At 41.6% G+C, this 21,672-nt stretch overlaps 1 long non-coding RNA gene across 1 annotated transcript in view; it reads left to right on the forward strand.

Annotated features, from left to right (window-relative positions):
• LOC121927666 overlaps positions 1 to 21,244 on the forward strand; it is a 199,845-nt gene extending 178,601 nt beyond the window's left edge. Inside the window, exon 4 of the long non-coding RNA XR_006103296.1 lies at positions 21,207 to 21,244. This is a non-coding gene — a long non-coding RNA (uncharacterized LOC121927666). The remainder of the gene's footprint in view (positions 1 to 21,206) is intronic.
• Positions 21,245 to 21,672: the final 428 nt, after the last annotated feature.

Below are 21,672 nucleotides of genomic sequence, written 5' to 3' on the forward strand. Positions count from 1 at the left end.
CGGTTGCAAGCAGGTTATGGCAACCCTAGTAGTGGGAGATGATAGAGGTTGCCGTTTGTTGGTAATTTTAAACCAAAAAAAGTTTGTATTTTGATGATATCTAGCAATGCACCCTTAAAACAACCCAGTGCTTTCAGTATAGTATGTGTGGGTATAATCTAATGTATGCCAAATTACCTGGTTATTTTTGAGGATTTCCCCCACCTCCAGCACAGAATCGGGTATCTGCCTGAGAATTGAACCTGCTGAGAATCTTAGTCTTCTGGATTTTAAAAATCTGATCAAAGTTTTGAGCACTCTGGTTACAGGGAAAGATTCAAGAATGTGGTTAGTGTCTAGTAAAAGCTGCAAGTTTAAGACATGTTGAGCATGGAAGACATGCTAGTTGGTAGCTATGAGGTAAAACTTTGAAGCCAGCAGTCCTTCCATAGCTATTAATTGCTTTGGGATGCAGTTTCATTTCAGTGCGACTAGCAAAATCTGATTAAATCATACAAAGATGTTTAAATTTACTCATTTTGTGTAATTTTTATACAGCATACTGGGTGTGTGTGGATATTTAAATATCTTTTGTTGTCATTGGTCACTGAGTTGACTTTGATTTATAGCAGCCCTGTTATGGCACAGCCCACAGCAGTGTGGTGTAGTGGTTTGAGTGTAAAGATCAGGGTTTGAATCCCTGCTTGGCCATGGAAACTTGTTGGGTGACCTTGAGCAAGTCACACATTCTCAGTCCCAGAGGAATGCAAAGGTAAATCCTCTCTGAACAAAACCCCATGATACATTTGCCTTAGGGTCACCATAAGTCAGAAATGACTTGAAGACTTGAACAATGAGTGAGAAGTCTCCAAGATCCCTGTTCATGAACTGCCTTGCTCAGGTCCTACAACTCAGAGGGATGGATTATTTGATAGACTCAACCCCCTTGTGAAGCTGTTTTCCTCTTTTCCTATTGCCTTCCTTTTTGCCAAGCATTATTAACTTTTCCAATGCATTATGATATTTTTGCCAAACATGTTTTCCTGTCTCAGGATACATCCAAACTGACAGCCTCAGTTTAGTCATTCTTGCTTCTACTGAGAGATCAGGTTTGATTTGCTCTAAGATGCAATCATTTGTACTTTTGACATGGCTTTTGGTTTCTGTAGAACTGTCCTCCAGCACCATGTTTCAAATGTGTTTATTCTTTTCCTGCCATCATTTTTCACTATCTAGCTTTCACAACCATACAGAGAAATCAGAAATACAACCGCCCCCCCCCCCCCCTATCTGCAGATTCTGGATCCACAGATTCAACTATCTGCAGCTTGAAAAATGGTTTTTTTTTTAAATAAATGCCATAAAGCAAACTTTGATTTTTGCTGTTTTATACAAGGGACACTTTTACTAACCATTGCATGTAATGGGACTTAAGCATTCACAGATTTTGTTATGCACGGGTGTTCTTGGAACCAAATCCCAGCGGGTACCAAGGGCACATTGTACTATGGCCTGGATGATTCTGTTTTTGGTATTTTAATACAGAAGCACATTTTGAAGCCCTGCTGATGCTGTGGGATTCAGCTTTGATGAAGGTGTTTTGCCCAAATGCCCTTCGAAGCTCCTTGTTTTTCTCATTTGCGTATGTTTTCCATGCGCCAGACTGTGCCTAAGACTGGCGTGTAATTTGGCACTCGCTGTTACGTCAAGTCAGTCCCCTGTCATCCCCCACCCTGCCCTGGCCACTTGCTGTGCTGACTTCCCTGCTGTGCTCCTCGGTTACTCTTAGCACAAGCAAATAAATTACCTTGCTCATTTGCTGTGTGCTCTACTGCAGCCTGCCATATGTTTGAGCCTGATAGAGATTCTTATCTGCTGGGGCTAAAATTACCCAGTGAAGGATGGATGACATTTCTTATCAAGGGCTTTGCTGAATCAGAAAGAAGTGGGGGCAGAAGGGGGAGGCAGAGAGGAACTGGTGCCAATCTCCAGGGAGTTACATTGCCAAGGGGCCCCCCTGCGTTTTGGGTGGCAAAGCTTTTCAGTTGCAGGCTTTGTGGGCAGCTCTTTGCTGAAGGAGGACTGAATGGCGAGTTTAAAGTCTGCAAGGCTTACGTTTAAAAATGACAGAATTGGTAATGTCAACTGCTTCAGATGGTCAACAAGGAAACTGACTATATATTGCTGTTATGATATGATATTGATGTCTTAAAAAATAAGAACAATTTGTAAAAAAAAAAGAAAGAAAGTTATTTTCCTTTATAATTTCTCAGAGGCTCTTGTGCCTTTTTCAAATGGCTGTATACAGATGTGCTTGATTTAACAAGCCTGTTTGGATCATAGTTGCAATAATTTGCAGAGAGAGATCATATTAATAATCCTTTTGGAGTGTGGAAAAGTTACTTTTTTGGACCTCAACGCCCAGAATCTGTCAGCCATGCTTGGAACGTTAATCTAGAAAGGTAGCTTTCCCAAACTCTTAATCCTAGATATGTCTAGCAAGAAGTCATTATTCAGTTGGATAGTGCTTTGTTGGGGGCCTTCAAGTAATTTTCAACTTATGGCAACCCTAAGCTGAACCTATAGCTTAAATACCCTAAATTCACCAGTTCCAGTCTGATCTTGGAACCTACCCAGTGTTAGCTCTGGTTAGTACTTGAATGGGAAGCCACCAATGAATACCAGATACTGTGGGCTATATTTCAGAGGAAGGTACTGGTAAAAATACTTCTTGAATATTCCTTGCCTAAGAAAACCCTATGAAATTCTTGGGGTTGCCATAAGTTGATAGGCGACTGACGGTCTAGAATTCATTGGTGTTCCCCTATCCAAGTGCTAACCAGAGCTTGCCCTGCTTAGCTTCCAAGATCAAATGGAATTCAGGGCAGGGGTCCTCAAACTTTAGTCCTCCAAATGTTTTGGACTGCAACCTCCAAAAGTCCCAGTCAGCTTGTCAACAGTCAGGAATTCTGGAGGCTAGAGTCCAAACCATCTGGAGGATGGTTGGGGAATGACTGTTTCATGGTATTTACTCCCTACATGCCAGCAAAAAAGCTTCTATGTCCCTGTTTGCCAATTTGGCTGTCAGATTTAGCAGGATTCTTTTGTGCCTCTTGCTTGCTTTTCAGGTCAACAAGACTGCAGCATTTGAAGCCTCTTCCTTGTACTGTTTATTATCCTTAATTGCTTAAATTTGTCTTTGAGCTCATGGGAAATCCAACCTTGGAAGATTGAGAGCATGGCAGATCTCCAGGGAGACAGCCGTGCCTGAAAGATGAGAGCTGTAGAGAAGAGCAATTACCAATCCTACAAAGTGGCTTAACTTCCCTTCTGCTTCTCCCGGGTGCTTGATGGGCTCTTTGTTTAGAATTCATTGGAACTGGCAGATTTGCATATATGGCTCCAGTGCATTTCCTGGAGGATGTGTACAGTGAGGGAAGGTGGAAGTGCTGTGCATGGATATAGTTGTTAAGTGGGTGGAAGGAGGAATACACCTTCCTGAGGCCTTTCCAAGCTACTGAGGCCCTTCCTTCCTTCTTTCATCCCTTTATTTAAATTTATATCACACTTTTCTCCCATTATAGAACCCAAGGCACTCTTTCCATTTCAGTCCATGCACCCAAGCATTCCAAGTTCCATCCAAGAATGATGGAACAGTATAAACTGAGCAAAGAACAGAAATATGGTGTAATTTATCTTCTGAGTTTTCACCTTTTTTTTGCATAATCCAGGCCATGTCTGCACAAGCCAACTATAATGGCCTCACCCTATCCCTTTGGCAGGGAGACTGAATGATGCACGGCCAAACCCCTGGTTCTGGTGTGAACAGACCAGACAACGGGTGGCCCATTCAGTACTAGAACCAGACTAAAACATTGTTGTTGTTGTTGTTAATTGCCCTTGAGTTGGCCCTGACTCATGCTGACTCTGTAGATTAAACATCTCCAAGAACTCCTGTCCATTACTGCTGTGTAAATTATTCACTGCTATGTAAATTATTGTCTTTTCCAGTTATTCATAACTTCTCATGATGTGGCCAAAGTATGGCAGCCTCAATTTTTTATCATCTTGGCTTCCAGGAAGAGTTCAGGTTTGATCTGTTCAAGGACTCATTTGTTTGTCTTTTTGGCTACCCACAGTATCTTCAGCACTCTTCTTTAGCACCACATCTCAAATGATTTGGTTTTCTTCTTACCCACTTTTTTCACAGCCTAGCTCTCACATCCATACATAGTGATGGGGAATACAATGGCTTGGTCAGTTCTAACTTTAGTGCTCAGTTGTATATCTTTACTCCTTAGGGTCTTCATGTGTGCTGGAGCCCATTGCCAGTATTTGAGAAAGATTCAGCTGCCAAGCCTGTCAACTTTTATGCAACTTTTCCTTCATCCCTGGTCTAAAATATTGGGTTGCTATAAGCACTCAGATGCAAAACTGGTTTGTTACTGGTCTGTCCATGGTATAGATTTTATAACCAAACAAATTCATCAAAAATATGTGCTTTCAATCCAGTTTTATTCCTGAGCAGCCAAACAATACCACGCAAGAGAGAGCTATCAGCAGATATGGTTAACTCCAAGGTTTGCAGAAGAACTCTCCCCCCCCCCACCTTGGAAAAAATCCCTTTAAAAAGCTATCATGGAAAGGCAGAAAAGGTCTCCATCTCCAGATCTCTTAAGATCTTAGCAGTGCACTTTGTTGAGAGACAGACATAGAATCATAGAGCTGGAAGGGACCTTCTGGGACATCAACTCCAGCCCCCTGCTCAGTGCAGGATTTCTTAGCTAAAGCATCCCAAGCAGGCAACTGCACAGTGTTGTTGTTTTTTTAAGACCTCCAGAGAAGGAGATCCCACCACCACTTTGAGCAGTTGGCTTCATTACTGACCTGCTCTCACTGTCAAGAGGTTCCTTCTAATGTTCAATCAAATTCTACTCTCCTGTAATTTAAAACCATACTACCTGGTCCTCCCCCTACTTTCTGCCACATAAGACCCTGCCCTGTCCTCTCTGTGACAGCTCTAAAGGTATTTAAAGAGTGCAGTCATGTCATCCATCAGTCTTCTCTTCACCAAGCTGAACATGCTTAGCTCCTTCAGCCTTTCCTAATATGTTTTCTTCTCCATACCGCTTGCCATTTTTATTGAACTTTACTGAACCTACTCCAGCTTGTATATATCCTTTTGAAAATGAGCTGCCCAGAACTGAATACAGTACTCCAGATGAGGCCTGACCAGTGCAGAATATAATGAGACTATTATTTCCCTCAGCTTGAAAACTATGCTTTTTTTAATGCAGGCTAAAACAGCATTCTTCTTCTTTGCTACAGCATCACACTGCTGTTTCATGTTCAGTTTATGATCAGTAATAATAACCCCAATGTCATTGGCAAATCCCCCCAAGAACTGAACTGGAATGGTAAGAAATTGGTTTGTGGATTCGGAAAGGAAGAGCTGACATTGGACAAGGATTTTAGGAGTCCAGGGTTCAAATCCCCACTTAGCAATAGCAATAGCAAGCACATTACCACTTATCAGTGCATTTAAGCACTCCCTAAGCAGTTTACAAAGTATAAGCTAATTGACCCCAACTATCTGGGTACTCATTTTAGCCACCTCAGAAGGATACAAGCCTGAGTCGATCTGGAGCACTTTTGCTGGTATTGAACTCGCAATCTTATGGGGTTTTTTGTTTGTTTGGTTGGTTGGTTGGTTGGTTTTGTTGTTGGTGAGTGAGTGGCTGCAGTACAGGCATTTAACCACTGCGCCACCAGGGCTCCTGGCAATGGAAACCCACTGGATCACCTTGGGCAAGTCACACTCAGTCATTTTCAGGGAATTTCTATGTGCAAGAACCATGTTCAGGAAGAGAATGGCAAACCTCCTCTGAATAAAAACCACCAAGAAAACTCTAGGAGAGAATCTTCATAAGTCAGAGACATTTTGAAGGCAAAAAACAACAAAGGGTTGAAAAGAAAGGAAATAGGGAGAGTCATACTGATATGAAAGGCTTGTTACATGACAGTTTATCACCATTTTAGAGGAATCATTTTTGGACCCACACTAAGAAGGCATTTTAAAATGTCCCTAATGACAGAAGAGAGATGTGCCTGTGAAAATTAATGGGGAAATCTGAGCTGGGATTGTGCGCACACATGTAGCTGGGATTGTGCATACATGTATCTGTCCACCATAGAATAAAATCCTATATCCTGACTTTTTTAAAAATAGGACTCAAATAAAACTCAAAATTGCTCTCAGAGCCTTTAGAGCTGAAGGGCAGGCTATAAATATCGTAAACAAACAAATAAATAAAATATGAGTGATTTCTGTACCAAGCAATTGAATACTGAGCACATCCAGTAAGTATGGTATGCTTTCTGGCTGAACATTTTTTGGGGGTAGGAGGAGATTCTATTCTATTCTATTCTCTTTATCTGTTGTTGATGGTGGTGGTAGTTATGTGCCTTCAAGTCATTTTGGATCAACCCTATGGTAAACCTATCACAGGGTTTTCTTGGCAAGATTTGTTCTGAGTGAGTGTGTCATTGAAGCTGAGAGAGTGTGACTTGCCCATTGGGTTTGCACCGTGGAACAGGGATTCGATTTCTAGAGTCCTAGTCCATTAAACCACACTGCCTTTATCTATAACAAACTCTTCCCAAAATCATGAAAGGGAAAGGATGCAATGGAACCACAATGGACAGACATTCTTCCTCCCGTTTAGTTGAAATAAACATTCTTGGAATTTGAATCCATTGGTTTAAGCATTAGCCTTTCTAGAGTGATAAAAAACTGAATTTTCCTGCATGGCAGGAGGTTGGACTGGATGGCCCTTGCGGTTTCTTTCAACTCTATGATGTTTATCACACTATGCTCTTAAAGAGGTACTATTCCAGTGTGACTCCTCTAGCAGCCTCCTGTTGCATGCTGGGATTGGCAGTTTTAAGGAGCTGAACTTCTCTGCCTGAGAATTCTAAATACCCCTCCTTAAAACTGCCAATCCCAGCATGCAACAGGAGGCAGCTAGAGGAGTCACACTGGAATAGTACCTCTTTAAGAGCTCGTCTGATAAACACCTATGATTCTATAGAAGCAATCTGCCCTATCTATATGTGTATCTGTTAGTTACAATTATAGATGGGCAGATTATAATAGATACAGTAGATATAATAGATATAATAATGCCCTACAAATGGTTTCAGGATCTGTTTCTGAAGACTAAAAGTACAAGCAGGAGTAATTCTTGTAGCAGTATTTTCACAAAATATTTCTCTGGATTTCCTAGCAAGATACAAATCACAAGTGTGCCTGTGTGTTTGTGTGTGTGTGTGTGTGTGTGTGTGTGTGTGTGCATGTGTGCATGTAATAGAAATGATAAAGTGTCAAAGGAGTGAATGAGTCAGACTTCCTTTTTCTGAGCATCCTTCCTCTGTGTTATTTTTAATGGTGTGTGTGTAGCAAGCAATGTAGGCGTTGTTACATGGCTGAGATCAGGGTTTCCCATGACGAGAGAGCATGACCCTATTCTGGGTCAAGGGGGCGCAATCAGCCCATTGTGTGGGTGCACGGAAAGGGTGAGGAGATTTGGGGGAAATTGCAGCCCTCTGTCCCTCCCATGGCTCTGCAAGCCCAGCAGAAAAGATGAAAGTCAAGAATCATGAGATCTAAATCATTAGACTTCACTAGGGTTGCAGTTGCATTCATGATTTGAACAAGACAATACAAACACTACTGTCTTCACCTCTGCTTTACAGGTTTCAAAGTAATCCTTGGTTCCGTGTAGCAGTATCATCATTTAGGCTGTATTCACACTGCATAAATAATCCAATTTGACACCATTTTAACGGCCATGGCTCCATGCTGTGGAATTCTGGGAACTGTAGTTTTGTGAGACATTTAGCCTTCTCTGTTAGGGTGCTCTAGTGTAGGATTTTAAAATTGTAAATTCTCCTACATCAGGTGCACCCTAAGTCCAGTTCGATCGGGTAACTCCATAAAGAGCAGAGTTGAGCTAAAAGTGTTTCCATTTTTCGGCAAACTCTTTTGACATTATCAAAGATGTGTTTTTTGAGAATGATCCCTCTCCACTCCCAGCAGTGCTTCTTGCAAACTTTCATTCATCTGTTATCATTGCTTTCACTTGGTTGTGTAAATGCATTATGTCATCATCAGCAATTACTGTCATATTGCTGCACAGCGGTTGCATTAAGCTTATCATACAAGATCATGAACCAGAGGCCAGTTGCTTCACAACCCAGTCACGTGGATACTAGACTACCATTGCTGTCATTACAATTTTTGTTGTTAACCACCATCGAATCAGTCTTGACTCATGGCTACCCTGGGGATGAGACATCTCCAAGACTTTCTAACCTCCATTGCTCTGCTTAGGTCCTGCAAATTCATACCTGTGACCTCCCTAATAGAGTCCATCCATCTAGCATATGGCCTTCCTCTCTTTCTGCATTCCTCCACCTTTCCTAGCATTATTGTCTTTTCTAATGAATCATGCCTTCTCATGATGTGGCCAAAGTATGACAGCCTGTTTGATCATCCAGGGAGATTTCTGGCTTGATCTGTTCAAGGATCCATTTGTTTGTCTTTTTGGCTATGCACAAAATCCTAAGCACTCTTCTCCAGCACCATTTCTCAAATGAATTGATTTTCTTCCTATCTGCTTTCTTAATTGTCCAGCTCTCTTATCCTTACATGGAGATGGGGAATACAATGAATTGGATGATTCTAACTTTAGTGTTCAGTTGTATATCTTTGCACTTTAAATTCTTTTCAGGTTCTTTCATGGCTGCCCTTCATATTCTTAATCTTCTTCTGATCTCTTGACTGCAGTCCCCATTCTGATCAATGTTTGATCCCAGGTATGAGAACATTACAATGTATCCAGTATTTAATAAAAAAGCACTGCAACGGGTATGGCAATTATGTAACTTTCAAAGTACGGCTCAGTTTTGATGTTTATGGTTTTCCATACATCAACATGTGGCAAATTTCTTAATTTTGCTACTCTCCTAGCCTTGCATAATTTATCTTACCTAACTGGAAAAGTTGGGTCGGTTCCAACAACCCCATGAATAAAATCTCCAGTTTTCACAAGAAAGGTGCAATCCTGCATTCCATGTCCTTCATCTGATCAGTTTTTAAGCACATTTTGGAATATGGGTCTTTCATAACAACTCCCAGAATTTTCAAAGAGTATGGCCATGCATTTATTACACATTTGGTCTTGTCTTTCCTCTAAAACACTCAGGGCTGAGTTTGTAACCTTTTCCCCACCTCCTTGTGAGGTTGTTGAGGTTGAAGGTAAGGACTGGCTTATCTTGGTCTTCATCTTTCAGGAGTACTTTAGTAGTGAATTCTTGCATGGCAGTATGTTTGGAGTATATGGCCATTGTGGTTCTTTCAAACTCTATCAGACGAGCTCTTAAAGAGGTACTATTCCAGTGTGACTCCTCTAGCTGCCTCCTGTTGCATGCTGGGATTGGCAGTTTTAAGGAGGGGTATTTAGAATTCTCAGGCAGAGAAGTTCAGTTCCTTAAAACTGCCAATCCCAGCATGCAACAGGAGGCTGCTAGAGGAGTCACACTGGAATAGTAGCTCTTTAAGAGCATAGTGTGATAAACATCTAAGATTCTGTAGTTTTTCCAAGCTCTGGACAAAGGCCACATGAAATTGTGCTGAAAGACTCATTTTATATAATTCTACTTTAACTGCCATGGCGGTGTCCTATGGAATCTGGGGATTGTCATTTGGGGAGGCACTGGAGCGCTCTGGTGGAAAATATTCCCAGGATTCCACAGGATGCAGTCATTGCAGTTAAAGTGGTATCATTGTGCTAGATCTGCATAGCATGAAAAGATCTCTGATCTGGGCCTCCCCAAAGATTCATAGAGAGTATCTTTCCTTGCAGATGTGTGTTGTTGAATGTTCTTTGCCATGTCCTCTAACAAAATAGTATTTCTGCTAGTAACTCTCCATGAAGCAGCAGGTAAATACTTCTACACTTTGGTTATCCAAAGTAGGTGCTGAAACACAGAAGGTTTCTGGGATGCTTACCTTCGAAGAAATCGAATCACAAGCACACAGTTGTCACTCACTGTGTCTTTGCTGATTCAAGGCAGCTGCTTGAAAGATAGCATCTCTTATTAACCAAAGGCGGAAATTAATAAATGGTTGCAAACTTCTGGGTGAGAGCTATATTTACACTGCAGCAAGTAATGCACCAGGATTAACTGTGTCGGGGAACCCTTTCAGAGGCTGAAGTTTGACAACCGGATACCAAAAGAGTGCAGACCTAGAAATAAAAGTACAGGCTGAGATTGTAAGCATCTAAATTTTGAAGCTGGAATTTTTGGACCAATTATATCACTTTAACCAGACTGCTAAGTACTTATGGTAGTTAGAACTAGTTTTACAAATAGTATCCATGTTAAAATAACTCAGTCTTGAAATTCAAACCACAAAATCGGGATCCTTGATCTGCTTATATTTTCTTTTCAATTCTACTCTGCAGAATTTTGATGCATTTAATTAATGTGCTTAGCACATCTATTGTGTGTATGTGTGTGTGGTGTGTGTGTATTGTCTAAGAGTTTATTATGTAGAATGTCACATTTTCTACTGCCTTTTACCATGAAATTTTCATCATCATCATCATCATCATCATTATCTTTATTTATACCCAACCTTTCCCCCCCAGATTGGGACTTCAGACAATTTTGTCACTTACGGTATTTTCCCCAGAAAAGATTTTTTTAAAAAAATACATAAAATGTTAGATCAGTTTTAATAATCAGACCCAAAAGGAAATCCTGCAATTTGCTACCATTAAAAGTAGATATGATTGCTGTAATCTCTGAAATAAGAGTGAGAAAAATGAGAGCCTGCTGCAGAACTGGCTTATCTTGGTCTTCATCTTTCAGGAGTGCTTTAGCTGTGTATTTCTGCAGGGCAGGGGGCTTGGACTACATGACCCTTGTGGTCCCTTCCAACTCTATGATTCTATGATTCTCTTTATACAGAGCTTGTTGCAAAAGGAAGTCTTCTTATTCCTTTTTTGAGAAAAGAGACTTGCAAAGATTCAGAACCAAGATAGGGCTACGTTTTGTACATTTTCCTTATTCCTCTGCAAAAACCTGATGTTAGTAATCTCTGTGCTTCATCGTAGTTTAATCTCATGTGGTTTCCTAAGCCTTCATTTTTTAGATGTTCCATTTTCAGTTAAAAGCCTTTTAACGGACATTTTGAGCTGCCTCATCTTGCAAGGATTTCCTCTTCTCCTCACTCCCCACAAAAATCAAGGTATAAACCCAGATTAGGAATCATGCAGCCCTCCAAAAGTTATAGCACTGCAATTCTGAGCCTTAGTCAGAACATGCATCAGAATATGGAGTGAAGACACATTGGTGCAACATCCTTGCTGAGCTTGTGTTGGTTGGGTCAATACCTGAGTGACAAACACATGGGAACCCTCCAAACACCAGCTTCAGTAATATCGGGGGGGGGGGGGAATAAATGCAACAACTATATAATAAACTCTAGCTAAATCTTTTTGAATCCAGACCTTTCTAGGGTGATTGCAATGGAAAACCCATCAATGAGTCCTGTGTAGTTAGTGTCTAGTTGGCTTCCGTATCCACAGTTTCTAGTATCCATGACTCGAAAATATTCAAAACAGTATTAAATTCCAAATAGTAAACTTTGATTTTGTTTTATATAAGGGACACAATTTTACTATGCCATTGTATTTAATGGGACTTGAGCATCCACAGATTTTGATATCCATGGAGGTCCTGGAATCAAACCTCAGCAGATAACAAAGGCCGACTGTATGGTAGAACAGTGATTTTCAACCTGCTTCAGATGATTTGGATTTCACCATCCACAATCCCCAACCACTGGCTAAGCTTCCTGTGCTTCTGGAGTTGACACCCAAAGGGCTGAGGACCAGTAGTCTAAAACATAGACGTTTCTGTGAATCTAGGCCCCGAGTGCCATCGTTCAGAGATACTTCTAGCCATGTTGCCTCCATGGATTTGTAGTGTGTGTGTGTGGTGTGCAATGAAAAAATGTGTCTGCTTCATATTAGGGATCAGTTCAGAAGAGCACAGTGCCTGGCAGCCCCTGTCTCCACATCTAATAGATCTTTGCCACAGAGCTGAAATAGCCGAATGCTGATACTGTCCCTGATTTCTATCAAATTTCCTAGTATATGAAGTGTTCTGCAATTCTTACCTAATGATTTTAATAACAGCTGGGTGAAGTAATCTTAGCCTGAATATTAGGAGTCAGCATTTTTGTAGCAGCAGTCTTTGGATTGGTACCAGTTTCTTAGCTTGGGAGAAGGCCAATGCTAATGCATATTCTCTCATCAAGCCCATCCAGATGTACATCTAGGAATAGCTTCTGCTGGAGTCTTTTGGACCAAAGCCTATAGAAAAGATAGGCATTTTTCACATAGTCAAGTGTACCAGAGATATGTGATGTATAGGATTGTGGCAGACATGCCCCCAACTCTGAGCCACATGTGTCCATTGGTTCCCAACCTTGCATTCCTAGAGGTTCTGAGATTTCACCTCCCTGAAGCCCCAGCCAATGTTGTCAATGGTCAGGGATCCTGGAAGCTGCAGTCCAACAGAATGTGGGAACCCACGGTTGGGAAACACTGTGGTAGAAACATGCCTCACGTGTGTGCACAAATTGGTGGCAAACAAAAATTGTTTGGCATTCCATTAGTTAGTCCCAACTAGAGTAGAGCCACTCATTTAATTGTTGGATGTTGAGTCAACACATAGGACCCTTTCACACGAGGCACTTATCGCGTGGTAATCATGGCCTAAATGTTGCCCATACGCTCCAGAAGTGCGGAAGTGGGATTGCCAGTCACGCTTCTGAAGCGCGTCCGCTGTTCTTCCATCAACAAATCATTTGCGGAGAAGCCATTTTTGTAATAACGGGATTTTCCATTATTACAAAAATGGTTTCTCCATGAACGATTCATCGACAGAAGAACAGTGAAATTCCTCAATTACATTTTAGAAGCACGATGGATGATCCCACCTCCGCACTTCTGGAGCGTTTGGTCAACAATATCTGTGCAGTAGATGCCTCATGTGAAAAGGACCATAGATAGATCTAATGGGATTGAATGGGTCTTCTCCAGTCAGGACTAAAAGAGAATTTTCAGACCATAGTTTTTTCAACCATACATTGACTTTGTGCAGATAAAGAAGACTATAGAAACATATTTGTAAATGCTTGTAAGAGTGGATAATATTGCTAGTGATGAAGTCGATATTCAGAAATCCTGGGCTGCTGCTACACTGCAGGATTAATGCAGTTTGACCCCACTTTTAATTGTCATGGCTCCATCCTACGGAGTCCTGTGATTTGTAGTTTGCTGGGGCAGCGGAGCTCTCTGTCAGAGAAGGGTCAATATCTCACAAAACTACAAATCCCAGAAATCCATAGCATTTTGAGCCATGGCAGTTAAAGTGAAGTCAACTTTTGCAGTGTACAGTAGATACAGCCTTGGCCAGTCATCCCTCTGCTTCCTAACTGTTCACTGGGCAGTTCCTCTATGCTTTTAATCCAGTGGCATTCCCCCAAAGATTAGGAATTTCATTTTTCAAAAAAGAAAAAGAAGAAAGAAAAAAACATTATTGTGTGGATGCTGTATTCTGATCCTCAGTAAAAATTTGGGGTTGGAGAGTACACACACGTCTTTCTTTTCTCTTACCTGTTTTTCTGTGGGTTTTTTTCTTTCTTTTTCTTTCCTTTCAGTTTCAGATACTTTGATTTCTCAGCATGTACTATTAACTCGGGGGGGGGGGGGGGGACAGGGAGCGGCGGAAATAACCAATCTGGTAGTCTTTCAGGGGAAAGAGTACAACAGTCTGCAAAGAAACCTTACCTCATAACTCTTTAGTCAGTAGATATGTGGGAACTGTTCTATAGTTTGCATTAGTTTTCAAGAAATGGTTCAGTAACTGTCACTGAAAGTTTTTAGGGGGCAAAGTAAGCGGTGTGGAAAAATATTGCCCATGTGCTTTTTCTCTACCCACCCCTCCGCCTCCATCTTTCAGTAACGTAGTGGGGATTTTGGTGGAAATCCAAGCAACACACAATATATTGATTTGCTCCTCTGGGGAACTCCTTGGGGTTGCCCTCACCTCACCAAAGCACCTGGGATGAGTTTCTGCAGAAGTCATGCTTAAAGAACACACATGTACAACCCACGCATGCTTTGGCATAAGTTGTCTCAAAACAGTGAAAGGTCTGTTCATTGTGAGGGCAAAAATGTATATTAAAAAAAACAAAAAACCAGAAACACGTAGAAGGAGCCTGACAATTATAATAAAGGTAGACAAATAGAAAAGTCTGCTGTTCATCTTTACTTCCCAGTATATGTGTGACTAAAAAGGAGCATTCTTATAGTTATGTACCTTCACATTAACTCAGACTTATGGCAACCCTCTTCCAAAGTTTTCTTGGCAAGATTTGTCCTGAAGAGCTTTACCATTGCCTTCCTTTTAGGCTGAGAGAGTGTAACTTACCCAATTTGCCCATTGCACATCAAGGAAATATTATGTCTACAGCTTTTTCACTTAGAAAATAGAGGCTAAGACAGTGGCATCACTAGGTTTGGCATCACTCAGTGCGGTAACTCATGGTATCACTCCTCCATTGACCTCCTCTTATACCCCACCATACAGAATCCTTAGTGATGTTTTTTGTACTAATGTTATTGATAAATCGTAATTCCCGTATATCACTGAATGTAATAGCAATAGCTGTGACAATACACAATTAGCAAAATTAAAATTATACCATTACATTATGATATCATACACACAGCTTAAATGTATTTATATTTACATTGTATTTGTGAGCCACCTTGGGTCCCTTTCTGGGAGAAAGGTGGCATAAAAATGAAATTATTATGAAATAGTGTTGTAATTATTATTATCATATAGTTAAAGTGAACACTGACTACTTGTATGGTTCTTTTTTAAAAAAAGATTCCAGTGAACACAAGCAGAAGGCATCTGTGGCCCTTGTGCCCTTTTGTTTCATAGCTGTTGGATTGTTACAAGACCTAAAACACTGGCGCGGTACAGGCTGTCCCAAAGGGGCAGCCTGCCCCTAATTCCCTTTGAAGCAAAGCTGCAACTGTCAAAACGTGCTGCTTCCCTCCAAAGTAAAAAGAACCTGGAAAAAAACAGGTTCTTTTTGCGCCGCTGGGCGGACGTCACGAGTGCACCACTGGTGCACTTGTGGCATAAGTGATGTGCAGTGCTGTGCGGATGTCCCCATTATAGTGCTGCCACACCGTGCTAGGGTTAGGGACCATGCAGTTGGTGTGCGGTCCCTAACCCTAAAATCAGCACCAGCATGGCACATTTGGGCTGTCTGTACCGCGCCATAGATAGGTTGAGTCTCCCTTATCTAATATGCTTGGTACCAGAAGTAGGTGGGATTTTGGAGTTTTTCAGATTTTGGAATAGTTGCATATACATAGTGAGATATTTTGGAAATGGGACCCAAGTCAAAACATGAAATTCATTTATGTTTCATATACACCTTTATACACATAGCCTGATGGTAATTTCATATGCAACATTTTTAATAATGTTGCACATGAAACAAAGTATGTGTACAGTGAACCTTGAGAGAGCAAAGATGTCACTATCTCAGCTACTCATGTGGACAGATGTGGATTTTTGAATAATTCGGATTTAGGAATTCCAGATAAGGGAGACTCAAGCTGTATCCTTCTAGATGTCAATAGACTTCATCTCCCTTTACTTCTCTTCAGTGGCTTTGGTAACTAGGGATAAGGGCAAATGGAGCTTCCCATGAGCCAAGTGGTTGACTTCTATGTGAACTAAATGTAGAACTAGATAGACCTGCAATTTACTTCAGTACAGCAGGATTCTGTGTTCTTAACCTAGAGTGGACCGCATGTGATTCCTGGACCCATCTTTTGTAAATCTTGAGTATCTCCCTCCTCCCATTTTTTTTTAAAGAATTACGCCATTTGGGGTCAGTTTTTGGTCCCCAAAGCATGCAGAAAGCCCTCCACATGTGTGAAAAAAAAATTCCAGGACCCTGTACAGGCTTACTCCAGTTAACAAAGCTCTGACAAAGAAGCTCCTTTTGTACATTCTTTCTATGCTTCCCTAGCCCCCCTTTTCTTCATCCTCTGTCTAGCTAGTAGGTTTTCAGAAGCATGGTGAAGGATAGCTGGAGAAACACAGATTTTAAGTGTCAGACTGCAGCAGCATCTCTGTAGTAAATAATACAGTTAATACAATTAAAGACTGAAAAAATAGGGATTTTACTCTACTCTGCTCTAGATGTGTATGCCTGCCTACAAAAAGGTAGGATAACAGCAGCTCCCTTATGAATCCCTTACTTGAGCATGCATGAAATGCAAAAGGTGGGGTCGGGGCAGGTAAGCCTGCCTTAGCAATTTTTCCCAGTATTTTTTAAAAACACATAGATATATTTGGCCACCAAAATGGAAATCATAAGAAAGGTAGAGACTGGTGGAAGAAAGAATAGTCCTTAGGTTCATTTTGGAAGAAGCTTTCAAGTAGTCTCTAGAGGGTGAAAATGTTTTTGTTCACTTATACAAGGCTTACTTGACCTGGCTGATTCACTTCACATGTGCGTATTGTTAGTTTTGGATAAAAAGTTTGCTGTAACATATTGTTTGTGGTGTAGGTTTCTGTCGCTGTTTTTTTTCCCCCATGCCAATGTTTCTGTTAAAGAAGTAATGCCCAGTTAACTGACTTATACCTGTATTATCCCCAAATACCTCTAATTTACACTACAGTACTTCTCAAAATGGTAATGGGAAGTGATGAGGGATATCTGAGCAGGAAAAATGAGTCCTTAGCCTGTGTGCAGTTGTCTTAAAATTTGCAATCTGTGTGCATGAATGTTGCAGTGGCAGGTCAGGCTCTGTTCTTTGGTTTCCTTTGTGTGCCAGCCAGCTACCTGATCAGCCGTTGTGCCAGGCTTTCTAAAGAACAATAGCTTGTTATAAAGGAACTGGACCAAGCACTTTTTCTGCCAAGAAAAGGAAGGGAAGAGGGTGGTTATTCCTTTGTTACAGGTGCTGCTTCAAGTCAGCTGAGTAACAGACAGCTTGGCAATCCACACAATGCTGTATTTGTGCACAACATATGTTTGCTGGCAGAGGCCTGCATCCAGAGATTCCTATCAGAGTGTGTGTATGAGTGTGTATGAAATTCAGACCTCTTCGTCCCCTTTCTGTACCCATTCCTACTAATACCATGCTGCTGTGAGGCCTGAATGGCGTCAAGAGCCACCCACCAAGCCAAAACTAGTCTGCCAGTTCTTTGAGGCAGCCCATGAAGGGGCTTCCCAACTATCCTGGGTTTGCTCCTTTAAATGGAAAAACGTAGAAAGGAGGTGAAGGGGAGGGGTGCTGGCAAGCACTTGGTACATTGCAATGCATAGAGCTGGCTTCATTGGTCAAAGGTTGTGCCAGGCTGCCTTTGGCCCTTTGTGAGATTTTTTTTTCCCTTACCATCCTCTGTTTTTTGCCTATACCTCATGTCTCCTAAGTACAGATGGGGAGGCAATTATCTTGAAGGAATAAACCAACAAGCAAACACTGGCAGCCTCACTACATACATACATTTTGTTTGTCGTTGTGTGCCGTCCAATCATTTTTGACTTATGGCAACCCTAAGGTGAACCTATCATGTTTTTTCAGAGGAGCTTTGCCATTGCCTTCCATTGAGGCTGAGAGCATGTGACTTGCCCAAGGTCATCCAGTGGGTTTCATGGCTCAGCTGAGAATCAAACCCTGGTCTCCAGAGTCGTAGTCCAACACTCAAACCACTACACCATGCTTGCTCTTTACATATATACATATACTCATGTACTATATGAGTCTAAAAATTCTAGTCAAAAAATCAACTCAGAAAACCTGGGTTGACTTATCCACAGGTCAGTGTATGTACTGTACTTTAATTCTTATCAAAATAGAAACTATCCTCTTCTTTGAATAGTGAATGGTGAGAGCTTAGTCCACCCTGAGAGAACCTAAAAGTAGCAGCAGCACCCTCTGCTCCCTCCATTGCTGGTATGCTTCTGGCCTTTTTTAAAGCCTGGATAAGAAAATGGTGGTGTTCTTTGGCATCATTTTTCTTTGCATTGTCCTTTATATCACTTGTCCTTAAGTTTTACCCTTGACTTATGCACGGATCAAATAAAAATCCATAATTTTGGCTATAAAATTTGCCCTTGACTTATACATGATGTCAAACTATAGTCAAGTATATATGGTACATCTAAATCATGGATGTCCAACTATATGGGGACCAGGGGCTGGTTCTCCCCCCCATCCCACCCCATAGGAAACCCCAATAACTTCATTTTCCTCTCCAATTCTTCTCAAAATTGCCATATGAAGTAATGTCATGTCACCTCCTGTCACCATTTTGAGAGGTGGAAAGTGGACGTATCTGCAGGTAGATTCTGATCTGCATGTAGGGGGTATTTTTATGTGTCACTGGAGGGAGGACTTTCTAAATGGTTTAGGGGGAAAATTGCCCAAAAATCAAACTGAAAAAGGTTGTTGTTGTTTTAATTAATGAACTTTGGTGGACTGGTCGAGAATTTCAGGAGTTACAAAAGTGGAGTGTAAAGGTTACAGTATGCCCACCCCGATAGTGGTGAAGCAATGCCAGTTTGTGCAGTCCCTATTAGGCTCTTGTCCATGGAATTGCAGGTTCACTGAAGAAATGGTTGGGGAGATATAGGGTTGAAAATATGCTTTCTAAATAACATCCTAGAGCAGTGATGGCGAACCTATGGCATGGCACTCAGAGCCCTCTCTGTGGGCACATGTGCTGTCACCCTAGCACAGAGTTCGCCAGAATTTCTTACTAAAAAGCCAGAGGGACGTGGCACTTTGCAATAAATAAGTGGGGTCTGGGATGCAGTTTGGGCACTCAGTCTGTAAAAGGTTCACCATCACTGTCCTAGAGCTTACTCTTTCCATTGCTTTAACAGATTCCTGAGTGAACTGGAACTTCGCGACCAACCTCACTAGATAAGTAACACTAATCATTCCTATTGGGGCTAATCTAGGTGTGCTTTTCTAGAGTAACAGAACAGGATGTATTTATTTGTTGTACCTTTTTGCATCCATTTCCATCCCACATATATTTCAAATATTTGTCCGTGGCAGAGCCTATGCATTTCTCAGCCTGAAGCCCTGGCATCTCCACTTGGAGGAATCAGAGAAAAGATAATCAGAAAGATTTTCTGCCCAAGACTCTGGACTGTTGCTGCCAACCAGTCCTGAGCTAGAAGTACAGATAATCTGATCTGATAGAAGGTATAGAGATATCTCTCATCCCATACTCATTTCTCTCCCACCTCTTCCAAAGTATGAATTTCAGTTGTAGAGTCTAACCCTTCTGTATGTCAAGTCCAAAGCAAGGCCAGTGAATGTAATTTTGTCCCTCGTGAATGTGTTTAGGATATTGAGACAGACCATAGCTCAGTGACTGCCAATATGTTTCTGGTCTGATGATGTTATGATGGCATTGAAAGCTCTAAACAGTTTGAGATCTCAGTACTTGAGGTAGAGCCTCATTTCTATGGAGATTATCATACACAGATGGGATAGAGATGGGATTGCTCCCCCATCCTTATCCTGTCCGTGACAGCGATTGTGCGAAACCCTTTCATAAGAGTAGCACTGTGATCCTATAATTATCCTGTCATTGAAGCAGCATTGCATTAAAGTGAACTCCCATTAATGCAAAATGCCAGGAAGTACCACTTCAGTGATTGGACAATGACAGGATCAATGCAACGTCATTTCAAAGGCTTTTGCATGATAGCTTTCACTTGCGCCTTCTGGATGGGATACTGTCCAGATAAGTGCGATGTTGTCTGAAAAGCCTTCCTGCAATCGCACAGGAAGGACAGGACAGGGATGGAATAATGGCATCCTGGCCCCCATGTGATAATCTCTTTATGTTCCTGCCTGAGGATTGAGGTCTGTTGGGGATGCCCTCCTTTGTGTCTCACCAGTGAAGTCAATTCACTGTGTTGGCACACAGGGGAGGGTGTTCTCAGCTGTGGCACCCCAATTGTGGAATACACTCCCCTTGGAGGCCCAATTGGTGCCAGCACACTTTTCATTTAAACACCAAAAGAAAACTTGGCTGTTCATCAAGGCCTTTGGGCCTCATTAATTCATCCCAAATACTGATGTTACTTTGCTTTAAAAAACTATTTAAAATCCGCTTTAACTCATTCTGATGTTTAATATGTTTTTAGCTTTTTAAATTATTTTTGATTGTTTTACACTCTTAACTTCTTGTTTAAATGTTTTTTGTAAACTGTCATTAGATTGTTTTGATATATAGAGCAGGAGGGTTTTATTCAGCTTGGTCAGTGCAGGATTCTGAGAGCTCTAACCCAAAAAAGTAACTTTCCCAAACTGTAGACAGAACATGTATTTTGCCACGTTGGGAATTGTAGAACACATGTCATAAAAGGATCTGTCAGCCTAAGATAAATAAGATCTTCTTTCCCTACTCTGAGACAGTAGAAAATGGTTGTCAGGTTGGCCAAAGAATGGTCCATAGGCCACATTCATCCTTCACAGAGGGCTTTTCTGGACCCAGGATCCCCTAGTTGTCAAACTTTTTTGCCCCTGAAGGCTCTCTAAAGGGCATGGAGAGCATTTTTACCATGTTTTCAGACACTCCTGGGCCATTTTAGGCTGCAGGGAGGCCTTTAAAAACCCAGAAAGTGAACAGGGACCTAGACAATTCCTATTTTATGATCACTTGATCATCTGATTTTTTTCCCCCAGAGCTTTGAAAATGTAGGACTACTACTCCCAGAATCACTCAGCCAGCAAGGCTCATGGCCAAAAAGAGTAACTTTGCCGAGGTCTGGTTTCTCCTGATCCCTTTGCATTGTGTCGAAGCCACTGCGGCAGATGAACATGCCACTTGTTTTATGATAAATGTAGTTTTAAAATGATGGCACCCATCTGGCCAGTCACTCTTGGAAACAGGATGCTGAGTTACGATGACCTTTGGTTTTATCTGGCTGAACTTTTCTTAAAACCTTTACAGATATTCATTCTGTTGTTCCTTCCTATCTATACAGTTAGTGGCTTTCCTCTCTCTTCTTTATTTTCCAGTGCCCAATTCCCTTTGTTTCACTGGAGTCTGACTCAGGAACCCACCAGGTAATGACATTAAATCCAAAATAAAGAAGAGGTTGATGGCAGGAAACAGCTCTGTCTTAAGGGGGGGAGGGATAAAGTGTTTTTAATTGTCATATTTTATATTTTACTGTTGTTAACCGCCCGGATTGGTTTGCCAGAGGGTAGGGTTGCCATAGCGCCGGACCTCAAAACCGGGAAAAATGTAGGACAAAAATTTCAAATGTAGGACACACAAAACATGTGTCCTACATTTGAAAATTCTGTCCTACATTTTCCCTGGCTATCGCGGCAGGGAGCGAAGGCCAAGCGGCGAGGGAAAGCCTCCACTTAAGGAGGCTTTCCCTCCCCGCCTGGGCCCCAGGCCTCACCGCGATCGGAGGCCAGGATCGGGGCCTCCCCTCCTTCCTGGTCCCAGCCGGGGCCAGGAAGGAGGACAGGC

This window comes from Sceloporus undulatus, chromosome 4, assembly GCF_019175285.1.
Source record: "Sceloporus undulatus isolate JIND9_A2432 ecotype Alabama chromosome 4, SceUnd_v1.1, whole genome shotgun sequence".
Lineage (NCBI taxonomy): Eukaryota > Metazoa > Chordata > Lepidosauria > Squamata > Phrynosomatidae > Sceloporus > Sceloporus undulatus.